This window comes from Paroedura picta, chromosome 5 (assembly GCF_049243985.1).
Source record: "Paroedura picta isolate Pp20150507F chromosome 5, Ppicta_v3.0, whole genome shotgun sequence".
NCBI lineage: Eukaryota > Metazoa > Chordata > Lepidosauria > Squamata > Gekkonidae > Paroedura > Paroedura picta.
The window spans coordinates 26,555,389-26,576,171 of NC_135373.1; positions in this window are offsets into that span (position 1 = coordinate 26,555,389).

Consider the following 20,783-nt stretch of genomic DNA (forward strand, 5'->3'; position numbering starts at 1 on the left):
GACCGTTCACTGGGTACTTATCCGTACGAAAATCCCTATTGATTTACCTGTTTTTACAAGGAAATAAAATGTGAAAAAAATATTTCTACATCCCATGGCCTTTCCCAACCATTTAAATTTTTCTCTTACATGTCTAACACTTCCGAAAAACCAATACAACGGCCACCCGGAACAATATATAAAGCTAAACCAACCGTTCACTGGGCACTTATCCGTACGAAAATACCTATTGATTTACCTGTATTTACAAGGAAATAAAATGTGAAAAAAATATTTCTACATCCCATGGCCTTTCCCAACCATTAAAACTTTGCTCTTACAGGTCTAACACTTCCGAAAAACCAATACAACGCCCTCCCAGAACAATATATAAAGCTAAACGGACCGTTCACTGGGTACTTATCCGTACGAAAATCCCTATTGATTTACCTGTTTTTACAAGGAAGTAAAATGTGAAAAAAATATTTCTACATCCCATGGCCTTTCCCAACCATTTAAATTTTTCTCTTACAGGTCTAACACTTCCGAAAAACCAATACAACGCCCACCCGGAACAATATATAAAGCTAAACGAACCGTTCACTGGGTACTTATCCGTACAAAAATCCCTATTGATTTACCTGTTTTTACAAGGAAGTAAAATGTGAAAAAAATATTTCTACATCCCATGGCCTTTCCCAACCATTTAAACATTTCTCTTACAGGTCTAACACTTCTGAAAAACCAATACAACTCCCACCCGGAACAATATATAAAGCTAAACGAACCGTTCACTGGGCACTTATCCGTACAAAAATCCCTATTGATTTTCCTGTTTTTACAAGGAAATAAAATGTGAAAAAAATATTTCTACATCCCATGGCCTTTCCCAACCATTTCAATTTTTACCTTACAGGTCTAACACTACCGAAAAACCGATACAACTCCCACCCGGAACAATATATAAAGCTAAACGGACCGTTCACTGGGTACTTATCCGTACGAAAATCCCTATTGATTTACCTGTTTTTACAAGGAAATAAAATGTGAAAAAAATATTTCTACATCCCATGGCCTTTCCCAACCATTTAAACTTTTCTCTTACAGGTCTAACACTTCCGAAAAACCAATACAACGCCCTCCCGGAACAATATATAAAGCTAAACGGACCGTTCACTGGGTACTTATCCGTACGAAAATCCCTATTGATTTACCTGTTTTTACAAGGAAATAAAATGTGAAAAAAATATTTCTACATCCCATGGCCTTTCCCAACCATTTAAATTTTTCTCTTACATGTCTAACACTTCCGAAAAACCAATACAACGGCCACCCGGAACAATATATAAAGCTAAACCAACCGTTCACTGGGCACTTATCCGTACGAAAATACCTATTGATTTACCTGTATTTACAAGGAAATAAAATGTGAAAAAAATATTTCTACATCCCATGGCCTTTCCCAACCATTAAAACTTTGCTCTTACAGGTCTAACACTTCCGAAAAACCAATACAACGCCCTCCCAGAACAATATATAAAGCTAAACGGACCGTTCACTGGGTACTTATCCGTACGAAAATCCCTATTGATTTACCTGTTTTTACAAGGAAGTAAAATGTGAAAAAAATATTTCTACATCCCATGGCCTTTCCCAACCATTTAAATTTTTCTCTTACAGGTCTAACACTTCCGAAAAACCAATACAACGCCCACCCGGAACAATATATAAAGCTAAACGAACCGTTCACTGGGTACTTATCCGTACAAAAATCCCTATTGATTTACCTGTTTTTACAAGGAAATAAAATGTGAAAAAAATATTTCTACATCCCATGGCCTTTCCCAACCATTTAAACTTTTCTCTTACAGGTCTAACACTTCCGAAAAACCAATACAACGGCCACCCGGAACAATATATAAAGCTAAACGAACCGTTCACTGGGCACTTATCCGTACAAAAATCCCTATTGATTTTCCTGTTTTTACAAGGAAATAAAATGTGAAAAAAATATTTCTACATCCCATGGCCTTTCCCAACCATTTCAATTTTTACCTTACAGGTCTAACACTACCGAAAAACCGATACAACTCCCACCCGGAACAATATATAAAGCTAAACGGACCGTTCACTGGGTACTTATCCGTACGAAAATCCCTATTGATTTACCTGTTTTTCAAGGAAATAAAATGTGAAAAAAAATATTTCTACATCCCATGGCCTTTCCCACCCATTTAAACTTTTCTCTTACAGGTCTAACACTTCCGAAAAACCAATACAACGGCCACCCGGAACAATATATGAAGCTAAACGAACCGTTCACTGGGCACTTATCCGTACAAAAATCCCTATTGATTTTCCTGTTTTTACAAGGAAATAAAATGTGAAAAAAATATTTCTACATCCCATGGCCTTTCCCAACCATTTCAATTTTTACCTTACAGGTCTAACACTACCGAAAAACCGATACAACTCCCACCCGGAACAATATATAAAGCTAAACGGACCGTTCACTGGGTACTTATCCGTACGAAAATCCCTATTGATTTACCTGTTTTTACAAGGAAATAAAATGTGAAAAAAAATATTTCTACATCCCATGGCCTTTCCCAACCATTTAAACTTTTCTCTTACAGGTCTAACACTTCCGAAAAACCGATACAACGCCCTCCCGGAACAATATATAAAGCTAAACGGACCGTTCACTGGGTACTTATCCGTACGAAAATCCCTATTGATTTACATGTTTTTACAAGGAAATAAAATGTGAAAAAAATATTTCTACATCCCATGGCCTTTCCCAACCATTTAAATTTTTCTCTTACATGTCTAACACTTCCAAAAAACCAATACAACGGCCACCCGGAACAATATATAAAGCTAAACCAACCGTTCACTGGGCACTTATCCGTACGAAAATCCCTATTGATTTACCTGTTTTTACAAGGAAGTAAAATGTGAAAAAAATATTTCTACATCCCATGGCCTTTCCCAACCATTTAAATTTTTCTCTTACAGGTCTAACACTTCCGAAAAACCAATACAACGCCCACCCGGAACAATATATAAAGCTAAACGAACCGTTCACTGGGTACTTATCCGTACAAAAATCCCTATTGATTTACCTGTTTTTACAAGGAAATAAAATGTGAAAAAAATATTTCTACATCCCATGGCCTTTCCCAACCATTTAAACTTTTCTCTTACAGGTCTAACACTTCCGAAAAACCAATACAACGGCCACCCGGAACAATATATAAAGCTAAACGAACCGTTCACTGGGCACTTATCCGTACAGAAATCCCTATTGATTTTCCTGTTTTTACAAGGAAATAAAATGTGAAAAAAATATTTCTACATCCCATGGCCTTTCCCAACCATTTCAATTTTTACCTTACAGGTCTAACACTACCGAAAAACCGATACAACTCCCACCCGGAACAATATATAAAGCTAAACGGACCGTTCACTGGGTACTTATCCGTACGAAAATCCCTATTGATTTACCTGTTTTTACAAGGAAATAAAATGTGAAAAAAAATATTTCTACATCCCATGGCCTTTACCAACCATTTAAACTTTTCTCTTACAGGTCTAACACTTCCGAAAAACCAATACAACGGCCACCCGGAACAATATATAAAGCTAAACGAACCGTTCACTGGGCACTTATCCGTACAAAAATCCCTATTGATTTTCCTGTTTTTACAAGGAAATAAAATGTGAAAAAAATATTTCTACATCCCATGGCCTTTCCCAACCATTTCAATTTTTACCTTACAGGTCTAACACTACCGAAAAACCGATACAACTCCCACCCGGAACAATATATAAAGCTAAACGGACCGTTCACTGGGTACTTATCCGTACGAAAATCCCTATTGATTTACCTGTTTTTACAAGGAAATAAAATGTGAAAAAAAATATTTCTACATCCCATGGCCTTTCCCAACCATTTAAACTTTTCTCTTACAGGTCTAACACTTCCGAAAAACCGATACAACGCCCTCCCGGAACAATATATAAAGCTAAACGGACCGTTCACTGGGTACTTATCCGTACGAAAATCCCTATTGATTTACCTGTTTTTACAAGGAAATAAAATGTGAAAAAAATATTTCTACATCCCATGGCCTTTCCCAACCATTTAAATTTTTCTCTTACATGTCTAACACTTCCGAAAAACCAATACAACGGCCACCCGGAACAATATATAAAGCTAAACCAACCGTTCACTGGGCACTTATCCGTACGAAAATACCTATTGATTTTCCTGTTTTTACAAGGAAATAAAATGTGAAAAAAATATTTCTACAACCCATGGCCTTTCCCAACCATTTAAATTTTTATCTTACAGGTCTAACACTACAGAAAAACCGATACAACTCCCACCCGGAACAATATATAAAGCTAAACGAACCGTTCACTGGGTACTTATACGTATGAAAATCCCTATTGATTTACCTGTTTTTACAAGGAAGTAAAATGTGAAAAAAATATTTCTACATCCCATGGCCTTTCCCAACCATTTAAATTTTTCTCTTACAGGTCTAACATTTCCGAAAAACCAATACAACTCCCACCAGGAACAATATATAAAGCTAAACGAACCGTTCACTGGGTACTAATCCATACAAAAATCCCTATTGATTTACCTGTTTTTACAAGGAAATAAAATGTGAAAAAAATATTTCTACATCCCATGGCCTTTCCCAACCATTTAAATTTTTCTCTTACAGGTCTAACACTTCCGAAAAAGCAATACAACGCCCACCCGGAACAATATATAAAGCTAAACGAACTGTTCACTGGGTACTTATCCGTACGAAAATCCCTATTGATTTACCTGTTTTTACAATTAAATAAAATGTGAAAAAAATATTTCTACATCCCATGGCCTTTCCCAACCATTTAAATTTTTCTCTTACATGTCTAACACTTCCGAAAAACCAATACAACGCCCACCCGGAAAAATATATAAAGCTAAACGAACCGTTCACTGAGTACTTATCCGTACGGAAATCCCTATTGATTTACCTGTTTTTACAAGGAAATAAAATTTGAAAAAAATAGTTCTACATCCCATGGCCTTTCCCAACCATTTAAACTTTTCTCTTACAGGTCTAACACTTCCGAAAAACCAATACAACGGCCACACGGAACAATATATAAAGCTAAACGAACCGTTCACTGGACACTTATCCGTACAAAAATCCCTATTGATTTTCCTGTTTTTACAAGGAAATAAAATGTGAAAAAAATATTTCTACATCCCATGGCCTTTCCCAACCATTTAAATTTTTATCTTACATGTCTAACACTACCGAAAAACCGATACAACTCCCACCCGGAACAATATATAAAGCTAAACTACCGTTCACTGGGTACTTATCCGTACGAAAATCTCTATTGATTTACCTGTATTTACAAGGAAATAAAATGTGAAAAAAATATTTCTACATCCCATGGCCTTTCCCAACCATTAAAACGTTGCTCTTACAGGTCTAACACTTCCGAAAAACCAATACAACGCCCTCCCGGAACAATATATAAAGCTAAACGGACCGTTCACTGGGTACTTATCCGTACAAAAAGCCGTATTGATTTACCTGTTTTTACAAGGAAGTAAAATGTGAAAAAAATATTTCTATATCCCATGGCCTTTCCCAGACATTTACATTTTTCTCTTACAGGTCTAACGCTTCCGAAAAACCAATACAACGCCCACCCGGAACAATATATAAAGCTAAAAGAACCGTTCACTGGGTACTTATCCGTACGAAAATCCCTATTGATTTACCTGTTTTTACAAGGAAATAAAATGTGAAAAAAATATTTCTACATCCCATGGCCTTTCCCAACCATTTAAATTTTTCTCTTACATGTCTAACACTTTCGAAAAACCAATACAACGGCCACCCGGAACAATATATAAAGCTAAACGAACCGTTCACTGGGCACTTATCCGTACGAAAATACCTATTGATTTTCCTGTTTTTACAATGAAATAAAAAGTGAAAAAAATATTTGTACAACCCATGGCCTTTCCCAACCGTTTAAATTTTTATCTTACAGGTCTAACACTACAGAAAAACCGATACAACCCCCACCCGGAACAATATATAAAGCTAAATGAAGCGTTCACTGGGTACTTATACGTATGAAAATCCCTATTGATTTACCTGTTTTTACAAGGAAGTAAAATGTGAAAAAAATATTTCTACATCCCATGGCCTTTCCCAACCATTTAAACATTTCTCTTACAGGTCTAACACTTCTGAAAAACCAATACAACGCCCACGCGGAACAATATATAAAGCTAAACGAACCGTTCACTGGGTACTAATCCATACAAAAATCCCTATTGATTTACCTGTTTTTACAAGGAAATAAAATGTGAAAAAAATATTTCTACATCCCATGGCCTTTCCCAACCATTTAAATTTTTCTCTTACAGGTCTAACACTTCCGAAAAACCAATACAACGCCCACCCGGAACAATATATAAAGCTAAACGAACCGTTCACTGGGTACTTATCCGTACGAAAAGCCCTATTGATTTACCTGTTTTTACACGTAAGTAAAATGTGAAAAAAATATTTCTACATCCCATGGCCTTTCCCAACCATTTAAATTTTTCTCTTACATGTCTAACACTTCCGAAAAACCAATACAACGCCCACCCGGAACAATATATAAAGCTAAACGAACCGTTCACTGGGTACTTATACGTACGAAAAGCCCTATTCATTTACCTGTTTTTACAAGGAAGTAAAATGTGAAAAAAATATTTCTACATCCCATGGCCTTTCCCAGCCATTTAAATTTTTCTCTTACAGGTCTAACACTTCCGAAAAACCAATACAACGCCCACCCGGAACAATATATAAAGCTAAACGAACCGTTCACTGGGTACTTATCCGTACGAAAATCCCTATTGATTTACCTGTTTTTACAAGGAAATAAAATGTGAAAAAAATATTTCTACATCCCATGGCCTTTCCCAACCATTTAAACTTTTCTCTTACAGGTCTAACACTTCCGAAAAACCAATACAACGGCCACCCGGAACAATATATAAAGCTAAACGAACCGTTCACTGGGCACTTATCCGTACAAAAATCCCTATTGATTTACCTGTTTTTACAAGGAAGTAAAATGTGAAAAAAATATTTCTACATCCCATGGCCTTTCCCAGCCATTTAAATTTTTCTCTTACAGGTCTAACACTTCCGAAAAACCAATACAACGCCCACCCGGAACAATATATAAAGCTAAACGAACCGTTCACTGGGTACTTATCCGTACGAAAATCCCTATTGATTTACCTGTTTTTACAAGGAAATAAAATGTGAAAAAAATATTTCTACATCCCATGGCCTTTCCCAACCATTTAAACTTTTCTCTTACAGGTCTAACACTTCCGAAAAACCAATACAACGGCCACCCGGAACAATATATAAAGCTAAACGAACCGTTCACTGGGCACTTATCCGTACAAAAATCCCTATTGATTTTCCTGTTTTTACAAGGAAATATAATGTGAAAAAAATATTTCTACATCCCATGGCATTTCCCAAACATTTAAATTTTTATCTTACATGTCTAACACTACCGAAAAACCAATACAACACCCTCCCGGAACAATATATAAAGCTAAACGGACCGTTCACTGGGTACTTATCCGTACAAAAAGCCCTATTGATTTACCTGTTTTTACAAGGAAGTAAAATGTGAAAAAAATATTTCTACATCCCATGGCCTTTCCCAGCCATTTAAATTTTTCTCTTACAGGTCTAACGCTTCCGAAAAACCAATACAACGCCCACCCGGAACAATATATAAAGCTAAACGAACCGTTCACTGGGTACTTATCCGTACGAAAATCCCTATTGATTTACCTGATTTTACAAGGAAGTAAAATGTGAAAAAAATATTTCTACATCCCATGGCCTTTCCCAACCATTAAAACGTTGCTCTTACAGGTCTAACACTTCCGAAAAACCAATACAACGCCCTCCCGGAACAATATATAAAGCTAAACGGACCGTTCACTGGGTACTTATCCGTACAAAAAGCCGTATTGATTTACCTGTTTTTACAAGGAAGTAAAATGTGAAAAAAATATTTCTATATCCCATGGCCTTTCCCAGACATTTACATTTTTCTCTTACATGTCTAACGCTTCCGAAAAACCAATACAACGCCCACCCGGAACAATATATAAAGCTAAACGAACCGTTCACTGGGTACTTATCCGTACGAAAATCCCTATTGATTTACCTGTTTTTACAAGGAAATAAAATGTGAAAAAAATATTTCTACATCCCATGGCCTTTCCCAACCATTTAAATTTTTCTCTTGCATGTCTAACACTTTCGAAAACCAATACAACGGCCACCCGGAACAATATATAAAGCTAAACGAACCGTTCACTGGGCACTTATCCGTACGAAAATACCTATTGATTTTCCTGTTTTTACAATGAAATAAAAAGTGAAAAAAATATTTGTACAACCCATGGCCTTTCCCAACCGTTTAAATTTTTATCTTACAGGTCTAACACTACAGAAAAACCGATACAACCCCCACCCGGAACAATATATAAAGCTAAATGAAGCGTTCACTGGGTACTTATACGTATGAAAATCCCTATTGATTTACCTGTTTTTACAAGGAAGTAAAATGTGAAAAAAATATTTCTATATCCCATGGCCTTTCCCAACCATTTAAACATTTCTCTTACAGGTCTAACACTTCTGAAAAACCAATACAACGCCCACGCGGAACAATATATAAAGCTAAACGAACCGTTCACTGGGTACTAATCCATACAAAAATCCCTATTGATTTACCTGTTTTTACAAGGAAATAAAATGTGAAAAAAATATTTCTACATCCCATGGCCTTTCCCAACCATTTAAATTTTTCTCTTACAGGTCTAACACTTCCGAAAAACCAATACAACGCCCACCCGGAACAATATATAAAGCTAAACGAACCGTTCACTGGGTACTTATCCGTACGAAAAGCCCTATTGATTTACCTGTTTTTACACGTAATTAAAATGTGAAAAAAATATTTCTACATCCCATGGCCTTTCCCAACCATTTAAATTTTTCTCTTACATGTCTAACACTTCCGAAAAACCAATACAACGCCCACCCGGAACAATATATAAAGCTAAACGAACCGTTCACTGGGTACTTATATGTACGAAAAGCCCTATTCATTTACCTGTTTTTACAAGGAAGTAAAATGTGAAAAAAATATTTCTACATCCCATGGCCTTTCCCAGCCATTTAAATATTTCTCTTACAGGTCTAACACTTCTGAAAAACCAATACAACGCCCACCCGGAACAATATATAAAGCTAAACGAACCGTTCACTGGGTACTTATCCGTACGAAAATCCCTATTGATTTACCTGTTTTTACAAGGAAATAAAATGTGAAAAAAATATTTCTACATCCCATGGCCTTTCCCAACCATTTAAACTTTTCTCTTACAGGTCTAACACTTCCGAAAAACCAATACAACGGCCACCCGGAACAATATATAAAGCTAAACGAACCGTTCACTGGGCACTTATCCGTACAAAAATCCCTATTGATTTACCTGTTTTTACAAGGAAGTAAAATGTGAAAAAAATATTTCTACATCCCATGGCCTTTCCCAGCCATTTAAATTTTTCTCTTACAGGTCTAACACTTCCGAAAAACCAATACAACGCCCACCCGGAACAATATATAAAGCTAAACGAACCGTTCACTGGGTACTTATCCGTACGAAAATCCCTATTGATTTACCTGTTTTTACAAGGAAATAAAATGTGAAAAAAATATTTCTACATCCCATGGCCTTTCCCAACCATTTAAACTTTTCTCTTACAGGTCTAACACTTCCGAAAAACCAATACAACGGCCACCCGGAACAATATATAAAGCTAAACGAACCGTTCACTGGGCACTTATCCGTACAAAAATCCCTATTGATTTTCCTGTTTTTACAAGGAAATATAATGTGAAAAAAATATTTCTACATCCCATGGCCTTTCCCAACCATTTAAATTTTTATCTTACATGTCTAACACTACCGAAAAACCAATACAACACCCTCCCGGAACAATATATAAAGCTAAACGGACCGTTCACTGGGTACTTATCCGTACAAAAAGCCCTATTGATTTACCTGTTTTTACAAGGAAGTAAAATGTGAAAAAAATATTTCTACATCCCATGGCCTTTCCCAGCCATTTAAATTTTTCTCTTACAGGTCTAACGCTTCCGAAAAACCAATACAACGCCCACCCGGAACAATATATAAAGCTAAACGAACCGTTCACTGGGTACTTATCCGTACGAAAATCCCTATTGATTTTCCTGTTTTTACAAGGAAATAAAATGTGAAAAAAATATTTCTACAACCCATGGCCTTTCCCAACCATTTAAATTTTTATCTTACAGGTCTAACACTACAGAAAAACCGATACAACTCCCACCCGGAACAATATATAAAGCTAAATGAACCGTTCACTGGGTACTTATACGTATGAAAATCCCTATTGATTTACCTTTTTTTACAAGGAAGTAAAATGTGAAAAAAATATTTCTACATCCCATGGCCTTTCCCAACCATTTAAACATTTCTCTTACAGGTCTAACCCTTCTGAAAAACCAATACAACGCCCACGCGGAACAATATAAAAAGCTAAACGAACCGTTCACTGGGTACTAATCCATACAAAAATCCCTATTGATTTACCTGTTTTTACAAGGAAATAAAATGTGAAAAAAATATTTCTACATCCCATGGCCTTTCCCAACCATTTAAATTTTTCTCTTACAGGTCTAACAGTTGCGAAAAACCAATACAACGCCCACCCGGAACAATATATAAAGCTAAACGAACCGTTCACTGGGTACCTATCCGTACGAAAAGCCCTATTGATTTACCTGTTTTTACAAGGAAGTAAAATGTGAAAAAAATATTTCTAAATCCCATGGCCTTTCCCAACCATTAAAACGTTGCTCTTACAGGTCTAACACTTCCGAAAAACCAATACAACGCCCTCCCGGAACAATATATAAAGCTAAACGGACCGTTCACTGGGTACTTATCCGTACAATAAGCCGTATTGATTTACCTGTTTTTACAAGGAAGTAAAATGTGAAAAAAATATTTCTATATCCCATGGCCTTTCCCAAACATTTACATTTTTCTCTTACAGGTCTAACGCTTCCGAAAAACCAATACAACGCCCACCCGGAACAATATATAAAGCTAAACGAACCGTTCACTGGGTACTTATCCGTACGAAAATCCCTATTGATTTACCTGTTTTTACAAGGAAATAAAATGTGAAAAAAATATTTCTACATCCCATGGCCTTTCCCAACCATTTAAATTTTTCTCTTGCATGTCTAACACTTTCGAAAAACCAATACAACGGCCACCCGGAACAATATATAAAGCTAAACGAACCGTTCACTGGGCACTTATCCGTACGAAAATACCTATTGATTTTCCTGTTTTTACAATGAAATAAAAAGTGAAAAAAATATTTGTACAACCCATGGCCTTTCCCAACCGTTTAAATTTTTATCTTACAGGTCTAACACTACAGAAAAACCGATACAACCCCCACCCGGAACAATATATAAAGCTAAATGAAGCGTTCACTGGGTACTTATACGTATGAAAATCCCTATTGATTTACCTGTTTTTACAAGGAAGTAAAATGTGAAAAAAATATTTCTACATCCCATGGCCTTTCCCAACCATTTAAACATTTCTCTTACAGGTCTAACACTTCTGAAAAACCAATACAACGCCCACACGGAACAATATATAAAGCTAAACGAACCGTTCACTGGGTACTAATCCATACAAAAATCCCTATTGATTTACCTGTTTTTACAAGGAAATAAAATGTGAAAAAAATATTTCTACATCCCATGGCCTTTCCCAACCATTTAAATTTTTCTCTTACAGGTCTAACACTTCTGAAAAACCAATACAACGCCCACCCGGAACAATATATAAAGCTAAACGAACCGTTCACTGGGTACTTATCCGTACGAAAAGCCCTATTGATTTACCTGTTTTTACACGTAAGTAAAATGTGAAAAAAATATTTCTACATCCCATGGCCTTTCCCAACCATTTAAATTTTTCTCTTACATGTCTAACACTTCCGAAAAACCAATACAACGCCCACCCGGAACAATATATAAAGCTAAACGAACCGTTCACTGGGTACTTATACGTACGAAAAGCCCTATTCATTTACCTGTTTTTACAAGGAAGTAAAATGTGAAAAAAATATTTCTACATCCCATGGCCTTTCCCAGCCATTTAAATTTTTCTCTTACAGGTCTAACACTTCCGAAAAACCAATACAACGCCCACCCGGAACAATATATAAAGCTAAACGAACCGTTCACTGGGTACTTATCCGTACGAAAATCCCTATTGATTTACCTGTTTTTACAAGGAAATAAAATGTGAAAAAAATATTTCTACATCCCATGGCCTTTCCCAACCATTTAAACTTTTCTCTTACAGGTCTAACACTTCCGAAAAACCAATACAACGGCCACCCGGAACAATATATAAAGCTAAACGAACCGTTCACTGGGCACTTATCCGTACAAAAATCCCTATTGATTTACCTGTTTTTACAAGGAAGTAAAATGTGAAAAAAATATTTCTACATCCCATGGCCTTTCCCAGCCATTTAAATTTTTCTCTTACAGGTCTAACACTTCCGAAAAACCAATACAACGCCCACCCGGAACAATATATAAAGCTAAACGAACCGTTCCATGGGTACTTATCCGTACGAAAATCCCTATTGATTTACCTGTTTTTACAAGGAAATAAAATGTGAAAAAAATATTTCTACATCCCATGGCCTTTCCCAACCATTTAAACTTTTCTCTTACAGGTCTAACACTTCCGAAAAACCAATACAACGGCCACCCGGAACAATATATAAAGCTAAACGAACCGTTCACTGGGCACTTATCCGTACAAAAATCCCTATTGATTTTCCTGTTTTTACAAGGAAATATAATGTGAAAAAAATATTTCTACATCCCATGGCCTTTCCCAACCATTTAAATTTTTATCTTACATGTCTAACACTACCGAAAAACCAATACAACACCCTCCCGGAACAATATATAAAGCTAAACGGACCGTTCACTGGGTACTTATCCGTACAAAAAGCCCTATTGATTTACCTGTTTTTACAAGGAAGTAAAATGTGAAAAAAATATTTCTACATCCCATGGCCTTTCCCAGCCATTTAAATTTTTCTCTTACAGGTCTAACGCTTCCGAAAAACCAATACAACGCCCACCCGGAACAATATATAAAGCTAAACGAACCGTTCACTGGGTACTTATCCGTACGAAAATCCCTATTGATTTTCCTGTTTTTACAAGGAAATAAAATGTGAAAAAAATATTTCTACAACCCATGGCCTTTCCCAACCATTTAAATTTTTATCTTACAGGTCTAACACTACAGAAAAACCGATACAACCCCCACCCGGAACAATATATAAAGCTAAATGAAGCGTTCACTGGGTACTTATACGTATGAAAATCCCTATTGATTTACCTGTTTTTACAAGGAAGTAAAATGTGAAAAAAATATTTCTATATCCCATGGCCTTTCCCAACCATTTAAACTTTTCTCTTACAGGTCTAACACTTCCGAAAAACCAATACAACGGCCACCCGGAACAATATATAAAGCTAAACGAACCGTTCACTGGGTACTAATCCATACAAAAATCCCTATTGATTTTCCTGTTTTTACAAGGAAATATAATGTGAAAAAAATATTTCTACATCCCATGGCCTTTCCCAACCATTTAAATTTTTATCTTACATGTCTAACACTACCGAAAAACCAATACAACACCCTCCCGGAACAATATATAAAGCTAAACGGACCGTTCACTGGGTACTTATCCGTACAAAAAGCCCTATTGATTTACCTGTTTTTACAAGGAAGTAAAATGTGAAAAAAATATTTCTACATCCCATGGCCTTTCCCAGCCATTTAAATTTTTCTCTTACAGGTCTAACGCTTCCGAAAAACCAATACAACGCCCACCCGGAACAATATATAAAGCTAAACGAACCGTTCACTGGGTACTTATCCGTACGAAAATCCCTATTGATTTTCCTGTTTTTACAAGGAAATAAAATGTGAAAAAAATATTTCTACAACCCATGGCCTTTCCCAACCATTTAAATTTTTATCTTACAGGTCTAACACTACAGAAAAACCGATACAACTCCCACCCGGAACAATATATAAAGCTAAATGAACCGTTCACTGGGTACTTATACGTATGAAAATCCCTATTGATTTACCTTTTTTTACAAGGAAGTAAAATGTGAAAAAAATATTTCTACATCCCATGGCCTTTCCCAACCATTTAAACATTTCTCTTACAGGTCTAACCCTTCTGAAAAACCAATACAACGCCCACGCGGAACAATATAAAAAGCTAAACGAACCGTTCACTGGGTACTAATCCATACAAAAATCCCGATTGATTTACCTGTTTTTACAAGGAAATAAAATGTGAAAAAAATATTTCTACATCCCATGGCCTTTCCCAACCATTTAAATTTGTCTCTTACAGGTCTAACAGTTGCGAAAAACCAATACAACGCCCACCCGGAACAATATATAAAGCTAAACGAACCGTTCACTGGGTACCTATCCGTACGAAAAGCCCTATTGATTTACCTGTTTTTACAAGGAAGTAAAATGTGAAAAAAATATTTCTACATCCCATGGCCTTTCCCAACCATTAAAACATTGCTCTTACAGGTCTAACACTTCCGAAAAACCAATACAACGCCCTCCCGGAACAATATATAAAGCTAAACGGACCGTTCACTGGGTACTTATCCGTACAATAAGCCGTATTGATTTACCTGTTTTTACAAGGAAGTAAAATGTGAAAAAAATATTTCTATATCCCATGGCCTTTCCCAAACATTTACATTTTTCTCTTACAGGTCTAACGCTTCCGAAAAACCAATACAACGCCCACCCGGAACAATATATAAAGCTAAACGAACCGTTCACTGGGTACTTATCCGTACGAAAATCCCTATTGATTTACCTGTTTTTACAAGGAAATAAAATGTGAAAAAAATATTTCTACATCCCATGGCCTTTCCCAACCATTTAAATTTTTCTCTTGCATGTCTAACACTTTCGAAAAACCAATACAACGGCCACCCGGAACAATATATAAAGCTAAACGAACCGTTCACTGGGCACTTATCCGTACGAAAATACCTATTGATTTTCCTGTTTTTACAATGAAATAAAAAGTGAAAAAAATATTTGTACAACCCATGGCCTTTCCCAACCGTTTAAATTTTTATCTTACAGGTCTAACACTACAGAAAAACCGATACAACCCCCACCCGGAACAATATATAAAGCTAAATGAAGCGTTCACTGGGTACTTATACGTATGAAAATCCCTATTGATTTACATGTTTTTACAAGGAAGTAAAATGTGAAAAAAATATTTCTACATCCCATGGCCTTTCCCAACCATTTAAACATTTCTCTTACAGGTCTAACACTTCTGAAAAACCAATACAACGCCCACGCGGAACAATATATAAAGCTAAACGAACCGTTCACTGGGTACTAATCCATACAAAAATCCCTATTGATTTACCTGTTTTTACAAGGAAATAAAATGTGAAAAAAATATTTCTACATCCCATGGCCTTTCCCAACCATTTAAATTTTTCTCTTACAGGTCTAACACTTCCGAAAAACCAATACAACGCCCACCCGGAACAATATATAAAGCTAAACGAACCGTTCACTGGGTACTTATCCGTACGAAAAGCCCTATTGATTTACCTGTTTTTACACGTAAGTAAAATGTGAAAAAAATATTTCTACATCCCATGGCCTTTCCCAACCATTTAAATTTTTCTCTTACATGTCTAACACTTCCGAAAAACCAATACAACGCCCACCCAGAACAATATATAAAGCTAAACGAACCGTTCACTGGGTACTTATACGTACGAAAAGCCCTATTCATTTACCTGTTTTTACAAGGAAGTAAAATGTGAAAAAAATATTTCTACATCCCATGGCCTTTCCCAGCCATTTAAATTTTTCTCTTACAGGTCTAACACTTCCGAAAAACCAATACAACGCCCACCCGGAACAATATATAAAGCTAAACGAACCGTTCACTGGGTACTTATCCGTACGAAAATCCCTATTGATTTACCTGTTTTTACAAGGAAATAAAATGTGAAAAAAATATTTCTACATCCCATGGCCTTTCCCAACCATTTAAACTTTTCTCTTACAGGTCTAACACTTCCGAAAAACCAATACAACGGCCACCCGGAACAATATATAAAGCTAAACGAACCGTTCACTGGGCACTTATCCGTACAAAAATCCCTATTGATTTACCTGTTTTTACAAGGAAGTAAAATGTGAAAAAAATATTTCTACATCCCATGGCCTTTCCCAGCCATTTAAATTTTTCTCTTACAGGTCTAACACTTCCGAAAAACCAATACAACGCCCACCCGGAACAATATATAAAGCTAAACGAACCGTTCCATGGGTACTTATCCGTACGAAAATCCCTATTGATTTACCTGTTTTTACAAGGAAATAAAATGTGAAAAAAATATTTCTACATCCCATGGCCTTTCCCAACCATTTAAACTTTTCTCTTACAGGTCTAACACTTCCGAAAAACCAATACAACGGCCACCCGGAACAATATATAAAGCTAAACGAACCGTTCACTGGGCACTTATCCGTACAAAAATCCCTATTGATTTTCCTGTTTTTACAAGGAAATATAATGTGAAAAAAATATTTCTACATCCCATGGCCTTTCCCAACCATTTAAATTGTTATCTTACATGTCTAACACTACCGAAAAACCAATACAACACCCTCCCGGAACAATATATAAAGCTAAACGGACCGTTCACTGGGTACTTATCCGTACAAAAAGCCCTATTGATTTACCTGTTTTTACAAGGAAGTAAAATGTGAAAAAAAATATTTCTACATCCCATGGCCTTTCCCAACCATTTAAATTTTTATCTTACAGGTCTAACACTACAGAAAAACCAATACAACTCCCACCCGGAACAATATATAAAGCTAAATGAACCGTTCACTGGGTACTTATACGTATGAATATCCCTATTGATTTACCTTTTTTTACAAGGAAGTAAAATGTGAAAAAAATATTTCTACATCCCATGGCCTTTCCCAACCATTTAAACATTTCTCTTACAGGTCTAACCCTTCTGAAAAACCAATACAACGCCCACGCGGAACAATATAAAAAGCTAAACGAACCGTTCACTGGGTACTAATCCATACAAAAATCCCGATTGATTTACCTGTTTTTACAAGGAAATAAAATGTGAAAAAAATATTTCTACATCCCATGGCCTTTCCCAACCATTTAAATTTGTCTCTTACAGGTCTAACAGTTGCGAAAAACCAATACAACGCCCACCCGGAACAATATATAAAGCTAAACGAACCGTTCACTGGGTACCTATCCGTACGAAAAGCCCTATTGATTTACCTGTTTTTACAAGGAAGTAAAATGTGAAAAAAATATTTCTACATCCCATGGCCTTTCCCAACCATTAAAACGTTGCTCTTACAGGTCTAACACTTCCGAAAAACCAATACAACGCCCTCCCGGAACAATATATAAAGCTAAACGGACCGTTCACTGGGTACTTATCCGTACAATAAGCCGTATTGATTTACCTGTTTTTACAAGGAAGTAAAATGTGAAAAAAATATTTCTATATCCCATGGCCTTTCCCAAACATTTACATTTTTCTCTTACAGGTCTAACGCTTCCGAAAAACCAACACAACGCCCACCCGGAACAATATATAAAGCTAAACGAACCGTTCACTGGGTACTTATCCGTACGAAAATCCCTATTGATTTACCTGTTTTTACAAGGAAATAAAATGTGAAAAAAATATTTCTACATCCCATGGCCTTTCCCAACCATTTAAATTTTTCTCTTGCATGTCTAACACTTTCGAAAAACCAATACAACGGCCACCCGGAACAATATATAAAGCTAAACGAACCGTTCACTGGGCACTTATCCGTACGAAAATACCTATTGATTTTCCTGTTTTTACAATGAAATAAAAAGTGAAAAAAATATTTGTACAACCCATGGCCTTTCCCAACCGTTTAAATTTTTATCTTACAGGTCTAACACTACAGAAAAACCGATACAACCCCCACCCGGAACAATATATAAAGCTAAATGAAGCGTTCACTGGGTACTTATACGTATGAAAATCCCTATTGATTTACCTGTTTTTACAAGGAAGTAAAATGTGAAAAAAATATTTCTACATCCCATGGCCTTTCCCAACCATTTAAACATTTCTCTTACAGGTCTAACACTTCTGAAAAACCAATACAACGCCCACGCGGAACAATATATAAAGCTAAACGAACCGTTCACTGGGTACTAATCCATACAAAAATCCCTATTGATTTACCTGTTTTTACAAGGAAATAAAATGTGAAAAAATATTTCTACATCCCATGGCCTTTCCCAACCATTTAAATTTTTCTCTTACAGGTCTAACACTTCCGAAAAACCAATACAACGCCCACCCGGAACAATATATAAAGCTAAACGAACCGTTCACTGGGTACTTATCCGTACGAAAAGCCCTATTGATTTACCTGTTTTTACACGTAAGTAAAATGTGAAAAAAATATTTCTACATCCCATGGCCTTTCCCAACCATTTAAATTTTTCTCTTACATGTCTAACACTTCCGAAAAACCAATACAACGCCCACCCAGAACAATATATAAAGCTAAACGAACCGTTCACTGGGTACTTATACGTACGAAAAGCCCTATTCATTTACCTGTTTTTACAAGGAAGTAAAATGTGAAAAAAATATTTTTACATCCCATGGCCTTTCCCAGCCATTTAAATTTTTCTCTTACAGGTCTAACACTTCCGAAAAACCAATACAACGCCCACCCGGAACAATATATAAAGCTAAACGAACCGTTCACTGGGTACTTATCCGTACGAAAATCCCTATTGATTTACCTGTTTTTACAAGGAAATAAAATGTGAAAAAAATATTTCTACATCCCATGGCCTTTCCCAACCATTTAAACTTTTCTCTTACAGGTCTAACACTTCCGAAAAACCAATACAACGGCCACCCGGAACAATATATAAAGCTAAACGAACCGTTCACTGGGCACTTATCCGTACAAAAATCCCTATTGATTTACCTGTTTTTACAAGGAAGTAAAATGTGAAAAAAATATTTCTACATCCCATGGCCTTTCCCAGCCATTTAAATTTTTCTCTTACAGGTCTAACACTTCCGAAAAACCAATACAACGCCCACCCGGAACAATATATAAAGCTAAACGAACCGTTCCATGGGTACTTATCCGTACGAAAATCCCTATTGATTTACCTGTTTTTACAAGGAAATAAAATGTGAAAAAAATATTTCTACATCCCATGGCCTTTCCCAACCATTTAAACTTTTCTCTTACAGGTCTAACACTTCCGAAAAACCAATACAACGGCCACCCGGAACAATATATAAAGCTAAACGAACCGTTCACTGGGCACTTATCCGTACAAAAATCCCTATTGATTTTCCTGTTTTTACAAGGAAATATAATGTGAAAAAAATATTTCTACTTCCCATGGCCTTTCCCAACCATTTAAATTGTTATCTTACATGTCTAACACTACCGAAAAACCAATACAACACCCTCCCGGAACAATATATAAAGGTAAACGGACCGTTCACTGGGTACTTATCCGTACAAAAAGCCCTATTGATTTACCTGTTTTTACAAGGAAGTAAAATGTGAAAAAAATATTTCTACATCCCATGGCCTTTCCCAGCCATTTAAATTTTTCTCTTACAGGTCTAACGCTTCCGAAAAACCAATACAACGCCCACCCGGAACAATATATAAAGCTAAACGAACCGTTCACTGGGTACTTATCCGTACGAAAATCCCTATTGATTTTCCTGTTTTTACAAGGAAATAAAATGTGAAAAAAATATTTCTACAACCCATGGCCTTTCCCAACCATTTAAATTTTTATCTTACAGGTCTAACACTACAGAAAAACCGATACAACTCCCACCCGGAACAATATATAAAGCTAAATGAACCGTTCACTGGGTACTTATACGTATGAAAATCCCTATTGATTTACCTTTTTTTACAAGGAAGTAAAATGTGAAAAAAATATTTCTACATACCAAGGCCTTTCCCAACCATTTAAACATTTCTCTTACAGGTCTAACCCTTCTGAAAAACCAATACAACGCCCACGCGGAACAATATAAAAAGCTAAACGAACCGTTCACTGGGTACTTATCCGTACGAAAATCCCTATTGATTTACCTGTTTTTACAAGGAAATAAAATGTGAAAAAAATATTTCTACATCCCATGGCCTTTCCCAACCATTTAAACTTTTCTCTTACAGGTCTAACACTTCCGAAAAACCAATACAACGCCCACCCGGAACAATATATAAAGCTAAACGAACCGTTCACTGGGTACCTATCCGTACGAAAAGCCCTATTGATTTACCTGTTTTTACAAGGAAGTAAAATGTGAAAAAAATATTTCTACATCCCATGGCCTTTCCCAACCATTAAAACGTTGCTCTTACAGGTCTAACACTTCCGAAAAACCAA